A 26,063-nucleotide genomic window follows, 5' to 3' on the forward strand; every position below is an offset into this window, starting at 1 on the left:
TAGAAAATTCTAATAATTTTTCACAATATTAACATTTTTAATGTATTTTTGATCATATAACTGCAGCCTTGGTAAGCATGAGAGCACAAATTCTCTCATTTAAATCCATAATTGTAACTAATTGTAAACAGATTTCTTATTCAAACCGTACACCTATCTATGACAGGTGATAAGGACTCAAAAAAAAACACATTATACATTATAATGAACTAAATTCACTTTATTCACTATTAATTTAAGTATTCAGTGAAATTTAATGTTTTAATAAAAAAAACAGATATTAAAGATTCGAAATATTTGGCCATTTATCAATATAACATCTGCATGATTATTGTATCAGCCAGAATTGGAGAGATTTTAAAATGGACAACAATGAATAAAATATCAATTAAAACCACAAAAAAAAAAAGCTAGAACACCAGCAAACAGAAAAATAACACACAAGTTGGAACAGACCAAATATATGATAAAATAAGAAGCCTCCACAAGGCATTTTATCTTTTTTTCAGCACATAATAATACTCTTGCATACAAATGCATAACTGAATCATGCCTTACAGTGTTTGCAAATTGCCCCATCACTCTTATGTCCAGTTGGACTGGATTGTTTCTCATCTTGCATAACAGTGGCAGTGTTCAATATCCATATACATCTACATCTACATTTAAACAATGAAACTATCAGGTGAGTAACAGCAGCAAGACAGCAAGTCAATACGGCTATGAAAGATCTCCAATAATCAACACAATTAAAGTCACGGCATCTCTGATACATCTGCCTATCTTTCTGACAGCTGCTGCTTTCAGTCACTGCATAACAACCCTAAAGTAAATCATCACTCCAAACGAAACCAGCATTATCAGTGAAGAACACGTGACTTTATCCAGACCGGCCCTTCATGCGTATTCAGAGAGAAACGGACAGCGGTTACCAGCAGCATCCCACAGTCTTCACGGATTATCAATTGATAAAATGAAGCTCATTAATCAAATTTGAGGGACAAAAAAATTCTAAACTTAAGATGTAACACATTAAGATGTAAGCAGACTGATGAAAATGATTAACGTGGTGGATTAAAATATTGACGTTTCTACAGAGTGGTTTGCCACTACGGAACAGCGCTCTCTTGGTTCAATTTCCTCATGAGATCCCTGTCAACGACTGTACGGCACTGTTATGGCAATCAATGCGAGTCTGGCCTACAAACACAGAGCTGTATTTTCTATCCCTGTTGCCATTGAGCATCTGTTCAAAGTGAGCCATTATACGGCATCATGTATAAACATATTAGCAGGCGGAGAGGGGGAATAAATCTGCTTTCTTTTCACTTGCACACGTTCTATTTCCATAATAAGCTTTATTAGATTTTTTGTGTGTGTGCACGTCTGAGTTTTGGGCGAAGATGATGTCCCCTCCAGCACAGGCACTTGGAGAGGTCAGTCCCAGGTCAGGGCCAAATTGGCAATGTACTGACGGGTACAAGCTACACAGCTTGCAATTAAGGCAAGAAAAATTAGTTTATAACATAGTGGGCACTTTTAACAATCTTGAATATGGAGCTGAATTTGTGGTACAATTTGTTGAAAAAAAAAAACGATGGCAAAACGAACATGAAAAGGTTATTTTGCACACCTTTTAGAATTTTAATATTTAATAATAATACTAAACTGTCAAATGTCGTGTAAATACTGCAATTTATTACTATTTTTCATAATTATTTTAATATTAACAATCTAAAAGGTGTGCATCATGCCTGAAACCTACATGAACACATCACAGTTGGTTGTATCTCATCATAGATGTTATATGTCGTATGTAACTTTAGAGACAGTCCCTAAATTTGCAAATATCAAACGCCCAATGTCAAGCCAACTTTACGTTGACACCGCCACCGGCGAGAGCGTCAAAGTGGCCAGAAGTCATTCATTTTCAATGTGAGCCGGCGGCGAGCTCCAGCAAGGGATCAGGGATGTGGCATGTGGGACACGAGCAGGAAAGAGACCATCGATCTCTTTTCTGATATCTTCATGTTTGTTACTTGTTATAAAAAGTATAAAGAGCTCATTTTATCTTCCACAGGGGCAAGGCATTTAGGCTATGTTTGATTTTGTGCTGATAGAGAAACCAAAACTAAAAATCACCCGCGTGCGTGAAACGCACTTTACAAATAAACTCGACGCGCCTTACTATGTCGAATAACAAGCACAAACTGTGTTAAAAAGAATTTGACGTGCAAGTAAAAATGTAGGCTATCTGTCCTACAGCTTTTTTCTACTTTACCCAAAGTAAAGAATACGAATATAATAGGTCTAATTAAAATCGAACCAAGGAAGAAACGTTTAAAATCCCCTTCGAAAATGGGTGAGACGTTAGTGAAGATTTGGGAACAGAAATAAGAGATTCCATGCAGAGATGAGTACGATTTTTGAATATTCGATTAGTTGATATAATTATAAAATATCAAATAGGTTGTGCGATAATTCTTTAAATTAAAATCTTTGTGTTTTCAGTACTGATGGTGGCGCGCTCATGTAACCAAAGGGGGACGCTGTCAATAATATACATAACGTCACAAGTGTCACAAAGAACCGGCAAACGTAATGATTATGAATGTGTCAAATATAGCAAGGAGACATTTGAATCATTTATCAATACACTAATGTTTTCTGTGTCAGTATCGGCTGCAAAGATTAAGTTGACGATGCGGATTTGGCATTTTCGCAGTGAACGCGCCTATAGAGAAATGCACACTTGGATTAAGCCATGCAAAGACTAGCTAGGCTAGTCGGTTTCTTTTCATTTTGAATTGTTTTGAAGTAGACAATTCAAGATTTCTACATGCAATATTGGTAAATTCGCTGATAATTGGGTAACCAGAATTCAAAGCCGACCAAGCTTAAATTTTAGGGGGTCACACACAACTCTCTCTTCATCATGCATCCAAATGTTTCCATGGCTGCGATGTAATATTTAATTGCTAACCTATTATTTACTTTGTAAACAAAGCTTTGTGCTTCACCCGTGTCATAATATTCATGTAAAACAGCATTCAAAAACAAAAAATGGGTTTTTTGTGGTGGCTGAGTAGCACCACCGCCGGTGCTACTCAGCCACCACTGTGGCACTTTATAAGCGCGGTGGTGCGGTTGTCAAGTTTAGCGGCAGAGCCCTAATATGTCAACCTCAGACGTAATGTTTGATCTATTCGACAGCATCGGGGAATAATATTATAATTTCGTTCACTGTAGAGAAAGTAACTGTGAAGACTTAAATGTATAGTAAACAGCTTTTATGCCTTTATTAGCTTTTCCATATATATATATATATATACTGGCCCTGATAATCATCACAAATACTGCTTGCTCCATTCATAAAAACAGATTTACAAAAACTAACAGCAGATAGAGATTATGAATCAGTAATCTTCTGATATTCCTTCAGTTCCCGGATGTGAAATGTTGACTTTTTCTGTCGAATTTGAACCACTGAATTTGTCCAAGCGAATTTGTAAAGCGAAATAAAATGGAATGAAAATTGCCTGTCGAATACTATAGGTTGGATTTTTAAACAGAAAAAGTAGTGCCCTAAAAAGTAGTGCAAATCTACAAGCTTTTTTGTTTAAAAAATGTGGCATTATTTTACTTCCATAAACATGCTTTCACTTTGAAAGTGTCTCGAAATACACAAGAAGAACTGTAATATTTCGCAAAAAAGTCACAACCTGCTCGTTTTTCCGATGAGCCCGTAAGAAATAGCTTACTTCCGCACAGAAAAACAAGTTGGTTAAGACTTCAGACATAATTCAAAATTATTTGTTAATGTACGGTATGTACTAAGCAAACATATACAGATAGATACATCTACTAATTATACTAATTTGAAAGAAGCTCGTTTTCAAAGCAAGCTTGACAGCACATCAGACACATGTCAAATAAGACCTGTTTGATACTCTGAGATATTTTAACGTCTAATTAAGCTCATTAATAGCTGATTAGCGATTGCCTTGCCCGTGGCAAAATAGGGCCTCCCATCATTTGGCCGGCTTGAGTTAGTTGGCAGGGGAATAGGGCGTCCGGAGCTTAACAGGGCTGCTTTTGTCAACACTGACAAGCAACATGAGGAGGCCAATGCTGTTTTATTAATTAGTCCCTTTGAAAGTTGAGCCATGTGGCTACACACATTACAAAATTTGTGAGGCTGCTCCCCACAAACACACTTTTCTATCTCCCTCGCTCTCTTATTTCTCTGAACGACTGATCATTACAGATGAGACTTTCTTTCATAGCGTGACCTTAGTGAGTCTGCTTATTTTAAACACTACCCATGCATTGCCTAGATTTAACAGGCTTTCACTTTTAATTAAACGCAAATGAGAACATTTGCTTTGATGATAATGAGAAAAATCTTTGTTTTCAGCATGTAAACAATTAGCTTTGTTCGGCATTGTGAACACGGTGAACCCGAGGCAAAGATGCTTTTGTTTTTGTCACGACTTGTTTATTTGCCCGAAAAAGAAAAAAAAAAGATACAATCGCACATGTGAGATTATGTTTTGACAAGACATGTGCGTTCGGTAGCAGACAAGCTCGGGATTACTTGCTAATGTTAAATCTACATATGGTACAAGCAAAAAATCAGCTTTAATGGGTCAGTAAATCCAAACTAATAGAGATTATTTATAAGCTGATGAGAAATTAATACTGAATGTGAGGCTGGATTCAAATTGATGCTCAGTTTAGCTCATGAAAATGAACAATAATTTCTGGCCTCGTTTTTCAACTAATTCCAGTGCATTTTTAAAAACAACTGAAGAGAAACAACAAAGACGGACTGAACATGATTGTAAATGACACTGTTGCAGCGGTTTCATATTGTTCCCATTAAAATTATGAATCAGTTCATTCCATCACAAATTAAATACCATTGTGGTAATATCACAGTAATTCTAAGGGTCATTTTGAGACATTTCATTCCTCTTATGTGCTAGTCTACACCTTCCATTCACATCAGCAGTTGCTCAAGACCTTGGGAATCTTAGGTCTTGTCACCAAAATTAGATGAGTTAAGTCATTAAGAGTGTAAGATGAAGAGGTACCATTGAGATCTCAGGGCAACTGAAGACTGAGGCTCAGCGATGGATACCTACTCGGCCTACTGCTTTTCGATTCTGTTTTTCTCACTCCATAAACGCAATGGAAACAGAATCAGATCTGATAATTAATCATATTTCATCCACAACAAACCAGTCAGAAAAGTATGTCAGTGGGCGTTATTTTCATAATGGCTTACATAAGAAACACAACATGTTAAATCCCTTAGCTAAAGCTTCAGTGGGAGGATCTGGAACAGAAACAAGACAAAACAAGCAGAGAAAAAAAGTCAGAAAGCACAATCAGACAAAATATGGTTCAAATGTAAAAAAAAAAAAAGTGCAATCTCCCAAACAGCACTACAATAATATATAGCGTGACCTCAGAGGAGGAAGGAATATCAGTGCTAGATATTGCAATGCTGAGAAGTCGCCGTGGGATGTAGCCATAGGTGGGAAATTGACTCAGAGGGCAGCACACCTGCTGTTCATGTGAAGTCCAAAGCCTCTTTGCTCAAGTACCGACTGGCCCAGATCAGATCAACAGCAGCAGGACAGCCAGAGCGGGGGATATATTCTGATGAAAGATTCACCTTATCATTTGTCAGGTGGAACTAGTCAAATCCTGGGTGTTCTCATCAACACTAGAAAGAAACGTGTTGTTTAGAGCAGTGTTTCTCAACTGGTTTTGCTTCAGGACATTGGACATCAAGTTGCACCGCAACACACTACCAAAATTGTTTATCATAAAAGAGAAAACCGAAATGTCAAGCAACCTGTCCATGTGAGGTTCTACCCAATTTGCCCTGTGAAAGATGGATTTGCAGCAATATACTGTATTGTTCTCAACTCAAATGGCACCCAACAGTACTAAAATTTGTATCACACAAATGTGAACCAAAATCAAACACTAATCTTGCTAAAGATTTGTTAAATTGTTTAGTGTTTTTATTTTTAAAGATAAAAATTAGATGTCAATTAAAGAGTAATATACATGTAAAAATAAAACAAATATCCAAAAATCAACTGATCCAATACAATATCGTCTGTAACATGTTATATACAGTACTGTATATCCCTGTGCATGATAATATATTTAGTTGCATTTTATTTTTCTACTTAATTTAAAAAAAACAAGAGTCTGATTAGACTCGAGGCCTTTGACGTCAAGTCGTCAACTAAAACAAAGATAAATGCATGATTAGGGATGCAACAATATACATTTACAAAAATTATTTTAATGTCATGGCCAATTACAATAAATGACCATTATTTAAATTCATGTTTTAAAAATTAAAATACCATTTTATTTTTAAGTCGAAATAAACACTTAAATTAGAACTGGGCAACGATTAAAAGTTTGTGTTTACATAATATATTTGTGTGGTGTGTATAATTATTTTGTATATATAAATACAAACACATTCATGTATAGATTTAAGAAATATTTGCATGTATATACTGTATACTGTATATAATTTATATTACATATAAATATTAATATTTTATGTTAATAACACATTTTTCTTAAATACAGTATATACATGCATTTGTGATTTTTTTATATACAAAATAACTGCACACAGTACACACACATTATGTAAACACAAACTTTTTTTTTTATGTAAACACAAATTTTGGATGCGATTAATCGTTGCCCAGCCCTAAAAAAAGAAAAATACTGATGATTACCGACATAGTACTAATATTATGCATCCCTATGCATGAGACTGTTATGTTGCATTTTAATTCTTTGCGTTTTCCACAGTTTCTTTCCCCTGATGTTAGAAAAGGACACACTTACAGCCCATTCTTTTGAGATTGAGAAGCCACTGGTTAAGAATATATCTGTGCATTAGATATAATTTCTGAGTGAGTGCAAATGCATCATTCTGTCTGATTTGGCTCATTTAGTCAATGTTCCCACTTCACAAGAGCTGAACGACAGAACCAAACTAGTAATCTACATTATTCTGTGCTGTAGTGGAAACTGAAATTATCAGTTATATATAACACACCACAACAGATTGTTGGCCATGTGAAAAGCATGAGTATCCAATCACACAGGGACTATAAATCATTGATACGAGTCAATCTTGCAACCGCGTCTGGCAAAAACACACAGCGGACTTCAGCTTCAGTTCAAGCGAAATTCAAAAAAACCATAATACTGTAGATGCTAAGTTATACAAGCAGAAATGGGTGATGAAATGCTGCTTTGAATTTGTACATTGCCAAGCTGAAGAACTCAAGAGATTCGATTCATTTGCTCTATCTTTAGTGTTTGCTTTAATAATACATTAACACATGCATAAACGCAGGAATTGCGCAAACATAAACAGCTGTCTGATATCGCAGATGGTTTGTGCATTAAAGACGTTTAGCGTTGCGCCACAATTCAACCGCAATCATAAAAACTGACCGAATGGGTTAAGAATAAACCAATCTTTAGGTCACTAGACTCGCAGGTTTAGTTACGAGGCTTTAATTTGTGTGCGCCGTTAGGACAGCGGTCTGTCGCCGAGCCTGAACGAGGAGGAGAAACAAACAATGAACAACCATAATCTGGAGCTTGAATTGCAGGTCACCGGGGGGCTGCTTGCGCTGCCTCCCAGTAAGTGTTGTGATGTCAGCTCCTTTACACACTCGCCATCCATCTTACTGAAGCAATGGAGTCTACTGCGAAAAAATGAGAGAGGGAGAGGAAAAACAATGGCTGAACGTATGTTTAGGGAAATAAATGAAATCTGAGGGTAAAGTACTCCTCCCCAGATGCAAAATTTTTGACACAGAAATGGGAAACAAATGACGTAGGGGCCCCGCTAGGCCACAGCAAGACAGCTGGGGGAACAAATGTCCTCTGATCTAAATGCCCTCTGGTTTTAAGCGTCTAACCTACGAGCATTACGCCAGGGCCGGCTAGCTGCGCGAGAAAAGCTAACACAGGCCATTATGCTCCTCTGCTCTTTACCTCTGCAAAGGAGACGAGAAGACAATGGAGCTCATCTTCTGCTTTCCACACAGCACCTGAAGCAGAGCATGTCTTATTCCTCGCCCGAGGCCTTCCACCCCGTACAGGCTCGGATCACACCAAACAGTTCATCTTTAAAGCACGTCGCATGGAGACTCCGCAGTCATACTGATACCCGGGCTAAAGGTGCGAGGCTCTAGCACGTCTTTCTATCCCAGCATGCTAAGCTCAGGAAGATACAGGCTCTTAGATGAATACCCAGCAGCCACCTACGTTATAAATAATGTCTGAGACCCATATAAATACATTTTAGCCATATCTGAAATCAGAAAAAGAGGTTTTATGAAACAAATTGACAAGATAGTGCATTTATTTTTCCATATAATATCCAAATCCCTTAACCCTCAATATTAAACCACTATTTTAATGCGTCTATTTTAATTTATTCAAACAAAAAGACTTCATTTAAATGTAATTTGTATATAATTCCAGATTTATTTTGTTAAACTATATAATTTAACAAAGCTTGCAAAGAATTAATTAAATGTTCGGCATTCCAAATATAATCTACAGTGATGACCTCATTGTAAAATTTGCATATTGAATTCTAATTAGTATTCATTTTCACATCTACCTGTATTTGTATTCTGTCTTCTCTTTCTTGGCTGTCTTTAGATTGTAAAGATGGCGTTACATTGTGTGAGGATGATTCTTGCCCGACTGGAAATAAAAGCCTGAAACCTAAACCTGATCAAACTCTCATTTTGTTGCCATACAAGCACTGGTATTTACTTCAGGAAATGCAGTCTACTTATTAATAACCATCTTGAATTTAATACAGTGACTTGCTCTGGTTCTAAAGGTAGTTAGAGGCAGTGCAGCATTTTTCTTTTTGTTCCATCATTTCAAACCTCTTTGATTCTTCCTCTGCATTTTGAATCATTTCCTCTCAGTTCTGTCTCTGGCCTCCCAGTCTTCCTCTCCCACCACCATCATAAATTAAAGACCGGCACTGGTCTTCACAGCAGCTGATGTAATTAAGCATGTCGTCTTCACACTTCTCCTACAAGGCTTCTCTTTGTTCTCCAACCGAGCATCTAAGCTTCCCTTTTAGTCATGAGCCATCTAAATGGGAGTGAATCTTATCCTTCATAAATGCTGTGACAAGCTCACCATATTTTAAGCATGTAAGATATGATAATACGAACCCTCTGTCAAAGAAGCATCATGGGAAGCAGTTGTACCGAGTTTCATTTAGGATTTTTCTCTCGTCTGGCCATTTATTGTGTATAATACTTTACATAAATCAGAAGAAAAAAAATTCACACCGTTCATCATACGAACAAAATATGTGTTGTGTTAGTGGCACTGCCAGTATTCTCACAAAGGAAAAATCTAAACATGATCTCAATTCTAGGAAATATAGCCGAATAATAAAAATGTTGGCAAGGACCCACTAAAACAATTATTTTAAATGTTTATCACAAATATATATGATATTAATAATGATAATAACAATAATGGAAATGCAAAAATATTAAATGTAAATGAAAATGTAATATTTTAAGTGTTTTTAAATATAAACATTAGATGTTTTAATGAATAAATAATAGGGCTGTCAAACGATAAATCGCATCCAAAATAAAAGTTTGTGTTGTATATGTATGTATATACTGTATATAGATTTATATATAATTTATATTATATATAAATATCAATATTTTATATATAAATCATATTTTTTTCTTAAATACACATGCATGTGTGTGTATTTATATACAAAAAAAATATACACAGTGCACCCACATATATTATGCAAACACAAACTTTTATTTTGGATGCGATTAATTGCGATTAATCGTTTGACAGCCCATATAAATAAATAATATATTTTTATATAAAATACATGAAAATATTAGCAAAAAAAATGAACCTGTCCACTGAACCAACATGGAAAAAATGAATACATGTACTACATATGTACACAGCACATTATATTATATTTGTTTAATCAATTTTTAATATTTATACAACGCATGCATGATCCGCTGTTCTCTCTGGTTTGCTGCACTGCATTCTGAAAGTCATTGTCTTGTTAAAGGCTGGTCCTAAAGCATTTCTAATTTCCACGGTCTACCTATGCCTCCTATTGGCCTGTTTCATTCAGTCACCCTACACTGCATGCTGAGCTCAATCTAAGAGAGCAGAAAGACAGTGAGAAATAGAGGTGGGTGGGAGGCTGAAGTGGTGGGGGGGGTGAGGTTAAGAGAGAAAAAGAGAAGGAATGATATCTTATGAATGTTGACCACTGTCTCCCTACATAAATCTGCACATTAAGTGCAATAAATGAGGCTTTTGCCGCTGAGACCTGGAGAATGGAGTCTGATTCAGTAATGTCATTTAAAAGCATTCACATCAGAGGAGATGGCGGACCCAGATTAAGGAGCCCCAGTTATCATCAAGCTTGCTGCGTCTCACACAGTCCAATGAATGATGGCTCCCAAACACAGCTAAACATGATAGATTTTAAATGGCCCTCACATCAGCGTTTGTCTTCTTAAAAACTGAATTTCTACATGTCTCATGATTAAAAGAAAGAAAAAAGTGACTCAATGCAGTTTACTATAAAATATAGGTACTGTAAAAAAAAAAAAATTGTTGGTTTAACTTAAAAAAATAAGTAACCTGGTTGCCTTAAAATTTTAAGTTCGTTAAAATGGAAAAATTGAGTTAACACAATGAAGGACATTAATTTAATCACCAGAAACTCAAAATATTATGTTATCTGCACTACATACATTATTTAAGTTGATTTGACAAAAGAAAAAAAATTTTTTACAGTGTAGGTAAGTACACAAATATATGAGTAAACAGGAAAATAATACTGTTAATAGTTCAAGGTGAGAAAAAGTGTATTTAAATTAGAAAACAACAACAAACTCTTCAATTTAATTTACTCATAATTCTAAAATATTGATATTAAACTTGATACTGTTAGTGGGTGTGTGCGCTGAAATGTACTGTATATATTACTTTCCTAACGTGGTCAGCCACAATGTAAATATACTGTTTTGACTAAAAACTAAAAATAGTGAGGCAGTACCTCGCTTCATTTCTTTTAATCTCAATTCTAAAATCGTAAGGTTCTTAACATTTCTATACTGATGAGAGGAACCAGCCTGGATTTACAACTACAAGACACCATGTTTCAGCTTTTATATTATATCTTTCGCAACATAAAATGCACATATTCCATCTGGAACATTTGGATCAAACAAAAGCACGAGACTATTCTGAGCCTCATACGTGACCAGTGAGGAACACCACATCAGTGTGAAGTCACCAAACGCATATACATTCAGCATTAGGGCCGAAACACCATGCATTAGTATAGTAATAAATATTGATGCACGCTAAGAATGACAGCATAAATGTGTGGAATCAGAGGGATTAGAATGTTTGAAGAAATGAAGCATGTAATGACGCTAGATTCACCTCCATTATTTTCAGCCTGCCACAATTCCTCCATTACTTCACTTAAGAGGCCACATCAAAGATGCAGCTGACGCCTTTGAAGCATGTATCGGAAACTGAACTCTCAATGGCCCCATTTTACAAAGCTTGACTCCGGGATCCCACCAAGTTCCAAAAAGAATATGACCCTCCCATTAGGCAGAAGACAAAAAAAAGGGTCAGGCACCCTTTCGCATTTCCAATACAAGAAACTTTTTTGAAATTCCCCCACAAAACCCCCACACATTTCCATTGGTAATGAGTAAAGCGCTTGTGACTCTTTTTGCAGGGGCGATAATTAATGTCCCTCTTTTCAAAGGCGGTTCATTTTAAATACTCATCTCTGTTAAATCCCTCTTTCTGCACTGAACTGCTGCTTTTTTTTTTTTTTATAAAGAGTAATCCCGCTATTGTTGAACCTGAACAGAAGGTGAGAGCCAACGAAGCACTGAAGTGGCAAGAGAAAAAAAAAATTGGGTAATCTGAGTCATCAGAAATCAAGACAGTGATCTATGTGACCGATTCGATTCCCTCTTGACACTCGTTCGCAGAGGCTCTCCACTCGCCAGCTCAAGCTCAGACCGCATGCAGCGTGTGCCATCCAAACCAAACTCAAACTTGGAGGTTGAGAAGCTAAAGTGTATTGGATTTGGTAAGAGTTAGTCGATTGTTTCTGGCCCCTGGGTGGTGGTTTATGGTAATGTTAGTATCAATACAAACAAAGGCCATACAGCTGTACAAAGCACATCAAGGAAATGAAAGACAAGGCTGCCTCTGTCAGTGCAGTGTACAATAAAAGAGGGATTTAAAGGCAGGCCGACTGATCACTGGGGAGCAACAAAATGAATGAACTCTAGAAATGCTCCGAGTTGATCCTTTTCGCTAGCGGTTTAGGGACTGGCTAATGGTCGAGGACTGCGCCCGGGCCGGAAAATATATAACCCAGACACGTTTGGGCGTCACAGAGGTCAGGAAAGGGTGAAAGCGAGGAGACAGGATGATAGGGATCCTGTCATAAAACGCTGTTATTGAGAGAATAAGTGATGAATTTCTGTAAGCCATTAGATAAAACATTTCTGATTAGGAAGCCGTCGTCAGCCATCAGGCGAGAAATTTATATAGGGGTCAAATCTGAAGTGCAATCAATACGCTGTTTGAATTATTTAATGACAATTAAATGAAGGACGGGGTGCTTCAAGGTGAGAACAACCATTCATTTATGAAAGATATGTGGCGGATTAAAAGTTAAAATAGATCACACATTTACTGGACAAACTCTGAGTGATCTATTATATTTGTTGTTGTTGTTGTTGTTGTTTTTTAAAATCATGTATAAACAAAAAAATATACTATTTCATCGTCATCCTGTAAATCAATTATGAAATGGAAAATAAACATCCTAGTGTTGACATTACAGTATTAAATTCTTAAGACCGATCTGGCGAAGAAACACAACGAGATTGGAGCACTTGATCTATTTGAAGGGTTTATGACAAATCTCTATTATCCACATAAACCCTTTCTTTTGTCCATTTCAAAATATCCTCATTATTAAAATCTGGCATACACTAAGTATTTATGCTGATGGCTTAAATTGCATTGAAATTAAGATAGTCCTCAATACAATTGCAAGGTTTTTACCATTTTACTGTATTATTATTTTTCTCCTTCCCATATATTCCTTAAATATGCTCATCTTGTTTCATTTCATTCCCCTCTTTCTATGGGTCCGTTTCTCAAATTATACGCAAAGTACACCTAAAAGCAATAAAAAGGAAAATGGCTGTTTTTAAGATTGAATCATGAATTTCAAAGACCTGAACGCAGGCTGCCATTATGGTCCATTTCCCAGCTTATTTCCCCAATATACAGCTCCTGACCTGTATTCAAACTTCATAGTTCCTCAAGTGACATCAACATGTCTCGGACATCTGAGAAGTAAAGGCTTATTCCTGACCCCGGTCTCCATGGCAACGCAGTGCTGACTAGTAGATGGCAGGTTTTGACACTGATGAGAAATGTTGTAGGTCTGGCTGTCTTTGTTGAGCATTATATGTTTACATGTAAGCTAAAACATAACTAAATTATTTAGAGACAAATTAAAAGGAAGTTTAAAAAAAAAATACTGTGACAAAATATTTGAAGTAAATGTCATCAAATATCGTACAAATGCAAATTTGTAGCCTCCAATTATATTTTTAAAACATCATAAAATTGTAATTAATATATTGATTGAAAAATTGTAGAGGACAGATTAAATATTTCATGATGATAAATTTGGGGGAGAAAAAAAAAATCTATGGATTTAGCTTGGTTAGGCCATCATGCTGCAATTCATAATTATTTACCAACCTAGACTCCTAGAATTAGCATTTTGATTGATACTGACCCTGTTCAGGTTCAGGTCAATATCACTTCCATTTCTAAATCAATTCAGGAGATGAACTGACGATGAATTGACTTCTGGATTCCCATTTGGTTTCTGTATAAATGTCCAAAAATATATATTATATATACACATCCAAGTTCACCTCTTGATTCTAATTTAGCTCCTTTCTGAATCAGCTACGAGACAATTAAAATACATGTAATAATATGTGATCCTCTTAGATAATATATGATCCTCCTCCTAGTAGTATCAGGCACTTTAGTAAAATTTTACTTTTTTTCTAAAAACATAATTTGGCCTGAAATGCATTAAAACATCTTTGGGGGGAAACCAAACAAAAATGGGATGCAAGCAACAATAAATTGCAGGAACAATCCCTCTCCTGTCTCTTCGTATTGCACGCGACTTGTTAAAGCTGACCACCGGTACTTGTAAAAGCAATCTGGCAACCCTCTTTCATTTCTCCATCCCACTCCACAATCCTCCAGCAGTATTAGCGAAACTGGAAAAGGTCACATGATAAATGACTGACAAACAAATCAAACCATATTAGCGTGTAGCTTTGTTATCAGCCGGTCGGCAGAGATAACAGAAAAATGAAGCTTCTCCCGACCCGAATAATTCGGTTGTGTTCTCTTTGCCTGCTCTGCAGTCTGAATCAGAGGGAGGGATAGAGCGAGGGAGAGGAGGGAGAAAAAAAACAAAACAAGACTCTGGCAGTGGCTGTTTGTCTCAGCGCCTGACAGTGGGAGAGCAATAATACGCATTAATGATGGTGCGTGTGCAAGTCTATGCAGCCAGGAGCAGTCAGTCACATTGGCTCCCAGGAGGTGGCAGTGAGCCGGGGTACACTTATACACACCGACACACATATACACCTCCCTAAGGCCTCCAAGGTGAGGGTGACCACTGGCCCCCCGTCCCCTGTCTATCCGTTCAGTCAAATCAGGGTTTTCCAAAAGACTTTAAAAAAAAAATGGCACAGACGTGTGGAGATGCGGGAAGAAATTTGGAAATGGCAGTTCAGAAACAATCAAGGCGAATTTCAAACGGATTAGCCTGGGAGGTTCTGGGCACGAGTTAGATGCTATCTCAACTTTCCAACTGAAAGTCATCACACAGCCAGGAAAAATCAATCACGTCTCCTCCAGGATGAGAAAAGTAATATGAAAAACAAGTGCAATGGCTGCCATCTGCGCAACACAAAACTGTTCTGCTCCGAAATGAATTGCCATAGATATTTCCTTTCCCCTGCTTCCTGCTTTTTATTTGTGTTCTCCGTCAGCCTGTTCTCATTTCTCACTTGTGCTTTCTGTAGTTGTGTACGAGAAAATATGGTAGCTATTTAGCATGCTATTATTACACGAATTAATTACTTACAACAATGAGACAACAGAAAAAGGACAAACCATCTTTATTAGGTGATACACTTTAAATATAGACACTTATTGTCCTGTGTGTTTTTAGCAAAAGTGTCAGTAAAAACATTTTTAAATGCTACAAAAGAGTTTCATCTCAAATAAACGCTGTTCTTTTGAACTTGAAAGAATATATCATGGTTTTCACAAGAAAATTGAAGCAGCAAAACTTTTTTAAAACATTGATATTAATAAGTAAATGGCTGCTAAAAAAAAATAGCTTTGCCATGACAGGAATAAATTCCAGTTTAAAATATATTGAAATAGAAAACAGTTATTTTAATCATATTTCACAATGTATTTCACATTATTTAATAAAAAAAAAAAAAGCAGCCTTGGCGAGCATGAGACCCAAAAAATAAAATTATGTCATCATTTATTCATCCTGATGTTGCTCCAACCCTGTATGAATCTCTTTCTTCTGGTGACCAAAAACAAACATATTTTGAAGATTGTCAGTAACCAAAGTGAAGATGGACCCCATTGACTTCCTTCTTTTTTTTCCATACGATGGAAGTCAATGAGGTCTTGGGCCTGTTTGGTTACTGAAATTCTTCAAAACATCTTCTTTTGCGTTGAGCAGAGGAAAGAAATTCATACAAATTTAGAACAACTTGAGAGTGAGTAAATGATGACAGAATTTAATTTTTGGGGTGAACAATCCCTTTCAATCTTACAGACCCCAAACATTTGACCAGTAGTGTACTTAAAATACAGATATTTCCACCTCACCGCATCATTGCAGCTGATTCTAAAAAAATGTTTCTTGCACTGAAATGACCTGGTAGCAACTTTTTCATGCATTTTCTTACCATTGTACCCCTGACAGCCTCTGTAAACATGGATCTCAGTGGTAGCTGGCCGATTCGGGCGCTTTGGGTTATCCACTCCAACTCATGGACATGACCCGAGTGGGAGAGGAAAAGATTACGGCAGAATGAGCGAGGGAGAGGGCGCTCGGGGCCCGAGATCCCTCACATGAAGCTTTCATTACATGAAGGGCGATCCGCAGAGAAACCTGATTTACCATGGGACTGTGTTCCTGCACCACAGAGCCAGTGCTCCTGTCAACCTCCATACCGGATATCTCTTACTGTAGATGGATGGAGAGAAAGAAAACCAGAACCTAACAGCCCTTGTCAGAGCCAAATACCATCTTTAGTCCATGTACAGATTTGAAATAATTGCAGTTGTCATTAATGCCAGAAATCAGGCAGTGGCCTACACTGGTGGAGCCTCGGCAGATGCTAACGAATCATGTGAAGCCATGCATACTTGACGTTTATTACATAAAACAATAAGCAGCAAAAACCTCTTGCTGCATAATTACACCATTTAGGCACGATCGGGATCAGATGAAAATGAAAGAGACCTGCAGGAAAAAAGGAATTAGTTGCCATCTGCCTTTCCTGGAGGGCCTGCCACCACCCCAGAGAGACATCACACATAATGTGAGACTTTAGGAGCTCGGAATGACACTAATTCTGGCCAATGTTTATCTCCCCTCACTGAGCAGGACTCATAAAGATTTCATGTTACTCAAATGAGCCCAACAGTTCTCGCTCTGATCGTGCTATAGATAGATGTGCTATAGATGCAGCAGGCATTACTGAGTAATCTTACTGCATACTGTACATTTTATAGAAAATGTGTCTTTATTTCAGACTTATGGAAAGCTTAGTTTAACCCCAAGGTGGTATTTCAGCTTAATTTAAATATTTATTAGTCTAACATTTTAGTATCAACAATTCACATAAATCATTGGTGAATCTCAATTAGGGAAACTTTACAGTGCACCTTAATATATATATATATATATATACACACACACACACACACACAATTGAACATTATTTATATATATATATTTATATATATATATATATATATATACACACACACACACACAAAATGTACAATCAATTCATAATATACTTTTATTATTATCATTATTAAAATCGGTTTAGTTCTAAAGAATAGCTTTATTGTATCCACAGCTTATCTAAATTTTCTCCTAAAACTGAAACGTTTTATTAAAATGTCACATAGCATTACATCACACATAAATTAAACATTACGAATCTTCATCTTCACACACACTGCACTAAAATCAAGAAAATCAAGGCCATGATCAGATCATTACTCTAGGCCATGAACTATAAATGTTGTAACTTAATTTCATAAAATAGTAAAACATATACAACTAGTAATTTGTATAAAAACATAATAGATCATGCAACTTTTATGTATTTTTACTAAATACTAATTCTAACATGGTTCTTGTGTATTTTCCTTGAAGAACATACATGCGTAAAGAAAAGGTCTGATATATTTTTAGTGCAGTTTTCTCCAGCCCAGCACAGGAAAAGCATATATAAGGCATTATTTTGGTGCGCTCCTGGCTACAGAGAATTAGAAAATATCAGACTGTCATTGTGATTTGATACTAGGATGAAAAATGTCAAAAGTGGAGATGACAAATCAGCCCAGTGAGGAGAAGTGGCTCTCAGACAGGGGATGTCATTTGTCATGATTGCCATTTGACTGCACTCCCAGTCCCCCCTCCTCCACCGGCTTTTCTGCCTACAGATGAATGATACATTGATAGCCATTAATTCTAAATTATCCAAATTTGCCTAACTGCATCTAGCATGTGCGTGGAAATCAAATTTATCAGTGCTTTCCTTTTGCTTTCTCTATTTTTTCCCTCTCCCTTTGCCTTCCACCAAGCCTAAACCTTTCTGTGGACAGACGGGGAATTAGATTTGCACTCTGCACAATACACACAGCCAGACCATCAAACCCTAAGCTTGGTGACATTTCCAAATGTTCATCTCCCCTCATTTCAATCGTCCATTTGGAATGAATAAAACGGCCAGGCGACTTGAAAGAATGGCAGCCCCCTGAGCTTCGCTGCATCTATGGCTCATATCTCCACCTCCTCCTCTTCTTCGCATCCCCCGCCCCCCTTCGCCCCCACCCCGAGCCCAACCTTTAGGAAGCCGAGGGGCTTTGTTGGAGGGGGACACAGCTGAGCCTGCCTCACATCCAGAGCCCCTGCATAATACTGGAGGTAATTAAGCCACAGCTTCAAGGTTGCATGGACACAAGACAATTCAGCCTAATGAAGTATCGATCGGCTGCAGCAGAAGTAAAACAAGTTGACATTCATTTAGAGGTACTAGTGAGAATATACCACAATGCCACGAATGACGTAAGGCTTCGATGGCACACGGTTTAATCATATGGAAACAATGTGGTCTAGACTACAATACCTCTTGTTGAGCTACTTTGTCATAAATCAACAATCAGGACTACCGTTTTGGTGCCATCGCGGGGAGTTGAAAATCAAAGAAACCTCAGATTTAACCAAAATGAGAAATGTACAAAAACAATGGATTTCCATGTCTGTCCTCTTATGGCAGATCAAGACTTAGATTGATATTAATCTTGTTAATGGAACGAAGGATGTTCGGATTATATCAGACAGTGCTGTATTAGTCAAATTCACAATTATTCCAATTTGAAATGTTCTCCAGAACATTTCCTGACAGACCAAATTATGTTTTTCTCAGAACAGGATATTATTGCTCCAACGAGGCCTGATTGAGGTTTGGCTTCACATTAAAAAAAAAAGATCTTGGGTCTAATCTGTCCTGAGAAAATCACTTATAGCAGAAAAAACCCCTGAGTGACAACCAGATTTTATCAACAAATCTGACTCATTAAAGAAATTTGATTGACAGATGTTATGATTCACAACATTTGCCCTAGTTCCATGACCGAAAGCTGTGTAGACCAAGCAGTCGACTACCGCCGGCTAAACTAATGAGTCGATCTCTGAAGACCTTGGACTTGAACGTCTTAGAAAAGCTCCGGAATGGAAGATTAGTCCAAAGATTTTGACTCGAATTGGAATAAGTTTTAGTCCGTTTAAGCAGTGCTTACAACATGATCCACTTCAGTTCTCTATGGATTCAAACATCTCTCTGTTCAGTTTCTCATTAACTAACATGGGATATTACCATTTTAAAATGTCTAATTTCAGAATTCAGAAGAAAAAAAAATCCCTCAATTTAGTTTGATTAAATAAAAATGAGGGAAAAGTAAAACATTGTTTTCAATTTAAATGAGTAAAGTCCGCGAATCAATTTGTATTCTAACTACATGATATTTGCACTGTAAAAAAAATATTGTTGGTTTAACTTAAAAAAATAAGTAACCTGGTTGCTTTAAAATTTTAAGTTCATTGAAATGGAAAAAAATAGTTAATACAATGAAGGAGATTAATTTAATCACCAGAAACTCAAAATATTATGTCATCTGAACTACATAATTTAACATTATAAAGTTGATTTGACAAAAGAAGAAATGTTGTGATTACAAATCATGAAAATATATTTTTACAGTGTGGCAATACAGTCTAAAAGAGATTATTTTAAAATCCAAAATGATTCATAAGTGTAGTTTAATTTAATACTTAATGCTAAATAAAAAGTAATTTTCTTTATTGCAGAAAAAAAACTATAAATATTAATGCATTTGTTCTCCTAGTATTATTGTACAAATTAAAGCAAATCTGCTGAAACAAATTATAAAATGAATTAAATTACAAAAAATAATATAAAAAATACTGCCCAATTTAAGCTAAGAATGTTATTATTTTATTTTTGAGTGGATATTAGCGACATTAGTGAATTATACGTTTTACAACAATTGTGTAGAAAGGAAAGGTCTGACAGTCACCTGCCAACAAAACGCTGATAAGAAACATAATACACCACAGCTAATCAATTCATTTTATCCAAAATAAACACAGCTCTGCACTTTACATGTAATTTAAACGGAGCACTCAAAAACACCCACATTTGCAGCTTATCAGCACAATCAAATGCAAACATGGAGTTTTTTTTCTTAAGTAATTGTCAGTCTTTTAATGGAGTCCACAAATGTCATTTGCCAATATGTTTTAGCATTAAATGCAGTAGGAAGGATCCAGAAAGGTGGGTTATTCTGCAGAACACAACGCATCGTTAAACAGCTTCAATTATGCCAAATAGCCAGGTTTAGATGCATATTTGCATTGTGTAATATCTACAATCAATGCAGACATGAAAGTCAATTTGACTCGGCCTCATAGGGTGAAACTCGCAGTAAGTGAAAACCACTAGCGCTTTACATAAAAGTACAGCAAGCTCCATTTGTCATTGGCACGGTTCAAATATTTTGACATACTTTATGATAATAGCTGCACAAACCGGCTAACAAATCACCAATCATGTGCAAACATAAAGAAAGGAAAAATGCACCAGCTGGACGTTTCATTTTAATGTTGTGCTTTAAATTCGTTCCACTTCCAAAAAGATCACACTCATACATTACTGTATTGTTGTCAGAAAATGACAGTCAAGTGCCACGTTGTGTTAAAGGCTCTTGCGCTAATGTTAAGACATTTACACAAAACAGATTCCACCCACAGCAGCAGAATACTGTATAAGTCCAGGTGAGAGATGCTCGAAGTGCAGGTCAGGTGACATGATAAACAGAGAGCTGTACATGTTCTCAAATCTCTCTCTTTTACTCTCTCTAGGCACTCAATGCTCATAGCATAGACTGCAAAGATTATATAACATAAAATAACTACACACCACATTAAGGATTCAGGTAGAAACCCCTAAAGGCAACATCTCTCTCTAAAAAAGTTTATTTTTTTACACACATTTATGTGGGTATGAATTCAAAATGTGCAGGCCCACAAAACACACATCAAGTCTTTCAGATGCATGGACTAATTAACAAATCACAGACTGTGAAAATAAACCATTTAAATGCATTTGATAACACTCTGTACTCAAAAAAAAACTTTTCTTTTGATACTTTTTGATAGCTTATAGCGATCACAAATCACATAAATTATAAATCAGAGATTGTTTTGACACACATGAAGAAAAAAAGAACCCGCTGTCCAGTTTATGAAAGAAGTCAACATAAATAAAAAATGTTCTCATGGGCAATCATAAATATGGAGAAGCGAGGTGTGAAAATGAATATCTAGTCACCGCAAAAAAGAAAGGTGGAAAAAAAATAGGGCGCATTGTGCAGGGCAGCTCTCTGCTTGTCTTACTGTGAGTTGTTTGGTATCTTTTCTTACCTGTCACAGACGCAGATGAGTCAGGCCAGGTCCTTAGAGGATTCTTCCGGTACTGAAGACACGCGGGCCATCCAGAGAAAACCACACTGCGCACACTTCACTGAAATACAATACATCAGATGAGATTTCTGTCAAAACATTCACGAGTTTAACTTTAGTCACAGGAAGCAAAATGCACAATATTTGCCGTATAAATGTACATGTATTGTGTACAGCTCCCGATACTATGATCACGTGTATGTTGTCCTCCCCATGGGCCAAGTCTTACTCGAAGTACTATTGCTTGTCAATTAATTATGCAAGTAGTTATTGATATTCGTTTCACAGTCTCTGGTCAGACACATTACACAAAGAGTTAAAAGTTTCTTTTTAGCTGTACTTTCCTAGACCGCAATGTCAATTTATGTCATGAGAAAAAGTAGGCCAGGAACTATCAATCTAATCCTCATCACTACCCAATCTGCTGTATATGAATAGTGCATGATTAATTCTTCAGTATTAATCATGTACTTTGTTCATATAAAACAAAGCTTAAGCTCTATTTGCTAAGATATTTGACCTTGTGAAAGAGTTAAGACATTACAGCTTGGATTTAAAATGCATCTAAAGATTAAAACTGGTGGTTGACTATTAGAGAGGATTATAGATGAAGGAAAATTATTTTTCATTTTGATGCAAAACTGATTTTGAAGTAAAAAAAAAAATAATAATAAAAAATAAGGAGCAGGTGGTACATTATTTTGATAGCAAATAAGGTTACGCAGAAGACGTGTGATCTCTGCATATCGTTTTGCCCCCGTCCTTCAATCAGAGCAGTTAAATTAAAGTAATACCTTGCACGAGCAACAAGATTTGTTGTGAATATATGCTTCAGTGCTTCAGGCTATGTGCTACTTCAGAAATCAGCACGGCTTTGATCTTTACTCACTGAAATGAAATCCTATATGACTATCAAGTAAGTTTCACTTCTTTTCTTTTTTTTTTCTTACATTGAATCTTGTTTACCAGAGCAGAAGTACATGTTTACAGGTGAATGGGAATTACTCTGGAGACACAGAAAAGTTTCGCCTCAGACAAAAATGCATATTTTCACCATTCATGTGCTTTAAAAATGCAACCAAGGTCAGTCAAAGATATCCATTTTAGCATTCACTCTACCTGAAGCATGTGGGTCTTTTTTCCTCTTTTGAAATCAAAAGGTGCACTAGGTACAAGACTAGTTGCAACTCTTCATCTCACAAATACAGTTTGCTCAATAAAGCAAAGGTTGGGCAATGACTTTTCTGAATAGCAGGACACAAAAATATAACAAAAAACACTTCCCATTTTGTATCATTTGATTAACTGCCTTGTATGATCAATCCATGTAACAATTCACTCTTAAGGACTCCTTTAAAGCAACTAATGTCACCATCAGGGATGTGCGAGACTAGATGATTAAATGATCGAGTTTGTACTTAAAATCAACTGAATCAACAGGCAGCAGGCTATATTTTCTAAAACTGATTAAGTGAACGCCTAAGTTTATGACCATAATGCACAGCGTACACAAAAATAATTCTGTATGATTAGTCGGTTACAAAATAACCCATTTAAATGTTAATGAAATTAGTCATGCCAAACATCCCTTGTTGTCAACCATTAGGTCCAAAAGTCTGAGATCACATTGTAAAATCTGGGGGTCCAATTTGAACCTGGAGATTTTGAGAAATTTTAAACAGAGAAACATTATGATGTTAAATGAAAAGAAATATTTTAAATTCTGCAATATTTCTAAGTCATTAATCAAATAAGCAAATTTGTGAGTTACCTTGCAAAAACACCCCAGAGTCTTGCTTCCATTGAAGCACACAATCAATTAAATCGTGCTTGAGATCATAATCATCAGGTTTTACACAAGCCTGGAAAAGCCATAAGAGAAACAAAATACTGGAAAAAAAGAGATTCTGAAACTATGCTGATAAATAATGTAAATTTATTGTGTGCTAAAAAGAAACATTTTCAGTATCGTGTTCTTAGGCCATTGGAGACCTACTAGGTAACCGTTCACTGAGGGCACAGGGTTTTACAAATATTTTTACTCCATTGCATTAAAATGATCTTGAGTTGATTATGTTTTTAAATCGCTCTTTCACACAACATGGAGGAGGTTAATAGGTCAACAGGTCATATTTCCAGTCTCTGCCAATAAATGCTTAGAAAACGTAGAGAGTTTACTTTGTAAAATGATGGATTTCAATCTTGTGATGACAGTATGAGCAGCTGTAAACATATCTAATTTGAAGCAAAGCACTAGAATGCGTTTTTTATGTGGAGGTCCTGAGATCTATTTACTTGATTAAATCTGAGCTCCTAATCCTTCATGAGAGACAATGTTGGTCATGTTTTTGGCATCTGTTGAACTCCACTATTGTTGTTTATTTCACCCACAATAAAATATATTACTCTTACTAGCCAAGAATGCCATTAATTTATTATGGATGGTTTATAATATAATATAATATAATATAATATAATATAATATAATATAATATAATATAATATAATATAATATAATATAATATAATATAATATAATATAATATAATATAATATTAAACTTAATTAATTTCTGATTGGAAAAGCTTGATTGTTAAAATAGTTGTGTTAATAAAATTTAGATAAGTATTCCCATATGCTATTAATTTGATAATTTGATATTTGATATTTGATATTTACAAAATTTTAAAAAGTAAGGGAAAAAAACAGGCTAAAACTTGATTAGTTGTAAATAGTTCTGAATGGAAAAAGTTTTTAAAGTTGTTATAAACAAAGAAATAAGTAATTCCACATGCCTTTAATTTATTACGAATTGTTTTTAATAGTTAATACAAGAAAAATGAAAAAAAAAAAGAATTAAAACCAAACAAATAAAAAAGTAAAAAAATACACAACAGCATAACATTGCAGAGCTTGATTAGTTTCTGATTGGAAAAGCTTTTAAAGCCATTAATTCTCTAAGGTTTAAGTCTTCAGATGTTCTGGGTGCATTTTAATGTCTATGCTTTTAAAATGGGATGGGCAGATGAGAGTTGTAATCCTCTCTCCTCTGGCCTCAGAGGCCCGTTTTGACTCCGTGCATCAACAACAAATGTTGACCTTGCTGTTCAAAACTCAAGGCCTTAAAGGTATATGCAAAAAGCAACATGGACACCTCAAAAGAGGACCGCCTTTTGATGTTGAGAGGCCCGTTTTCAAAGCAAACGGGAGATACCCATAGGCTCAAATTCCATCAAACAGTTTTTCATACATGTAGCTCGTAGGTGTTTATAATTACAAACAAGCGGCATCATGATTAAAACATTGCGAGAGGATCAGAGGCCAGGAGAGACATAATAAAAACAAGAAGGAAGAGAGATGCATTCAGATTTTCCTCAGACATCTCACCCAAAACATTCACCTCGCTCATCGAGAGACTAAACATAAACCCTAAAATCCAAAACAATTACTTAAAACGACCAAATCCCAAAGAATGAATAGAAAACACAAAACTCAAGAAAGAGCCATTTTAATTGGTTTCCTCCAGATTCCACACAGGTATCACCTGAGTGACACCCTGACATGGCAATAATGTCAGTCAATTTAAAAGGGTGGCGCTTCAAAGCGAGGAAGGAAACTTGGGAATAGTCCCATCATCGTCTGTCGGCCGGAGATTTTGTTCCGCGGAAGTCACACGCACAGTCAAATGGTCAAGGGCTGTCGTGTAGAGATTAATGAGGAAGCTCTAGGCAGTCTGGGAGGTCAGTGTGACGGGAGGGGATGGGGGTGTGAAAAAGAGCCCTCCAGTATCCCCCCCAAAAAAAACATATGAACACACATTGACTCTAAATGAGAGGACTGATTGGTCTTGGATCTGACATCGAGTAATTAAGAGAAATTATGTGGTAAGGATTGTTTCCATAATGTCTTCGGGGGCTCTGTCACAGCGCAGTAATGAAGCCTGATGTAATCCAAACCGCTTTCAAATGGCCTGTGACAAATAAAGACTGACGTTATGGCATGGCAGTTAGAGTGCATTGTGGACTATGTTGTTTCGATGATGTAATCATAGGCTGAGGATGCTTTTAATTACCAGTTAAATATTGAAATTGGTAATTAAGCCAAATAACGTAAACACCATCAGTCACACTTGATGCGCTGAAATAAATTGCAATAACTATTATCGCACACAACAACACTAGGGCTTTTTTTGTGTGATGCATAAACTATCGAGAAAATAAATAAACCTGCCAGAAAAGACCTCTGACCATTTCTATCTTTCTTTTCTTGTACTGTCATGTCCAATATGGCATTACAGAGAGAGACCTTCACTAGTCTCTTTAGTGCTGATCTCTCTTGATCCCGATGTGTGGTCTAAATGAAAACTCAAACAGATCCATTCTCTCAAGTTCCCTCACAGATGTGAGGATCAATACAGGGACATGTGGGTATCGATCAGCGTAAATGGTAGCAACACTCACAAATTTGCCAAAACAAGACCTTTTTTTCCAGAG

The 26,063-nt window shown here is 36.3% G+C and overlaps 1 long non-coding RNA gene across 1 annotated transcript in view; it reads right to left on the reverse strand.

Moving 5' to 3' along the window:
- Window positions 1–26,063, reverse strand: part of LOC148969607 (uncharacterized) — a 100,514-nt gene that overhangs the window by 48,773 nt on the left and 25,678 nt on the right. The window contains exon 2 of the long non-coding RNA XR_016149330.1: window positions 21,533–21,632. This is a non-coding gene — a long non-coding RNA (uncharacterized LOC148969607). The remainder of the gene's footprint in view (window positions 1–21,532; window positions 21,633–26,063) is intronic.

This window comes from Pimephales promelas, chromosome 22 (genome assembly GCF_988280905.1).
Source record: "Pimephales promelas chromosome 22, fPimPro1.hap1.1, whole genome shotgun sequence".
NCBI lineage: Eukaryota > Metazoa > Chordata > Actinopteri > Cypriniformes > Leuciscidae > Pimephales > Pimephales promelas.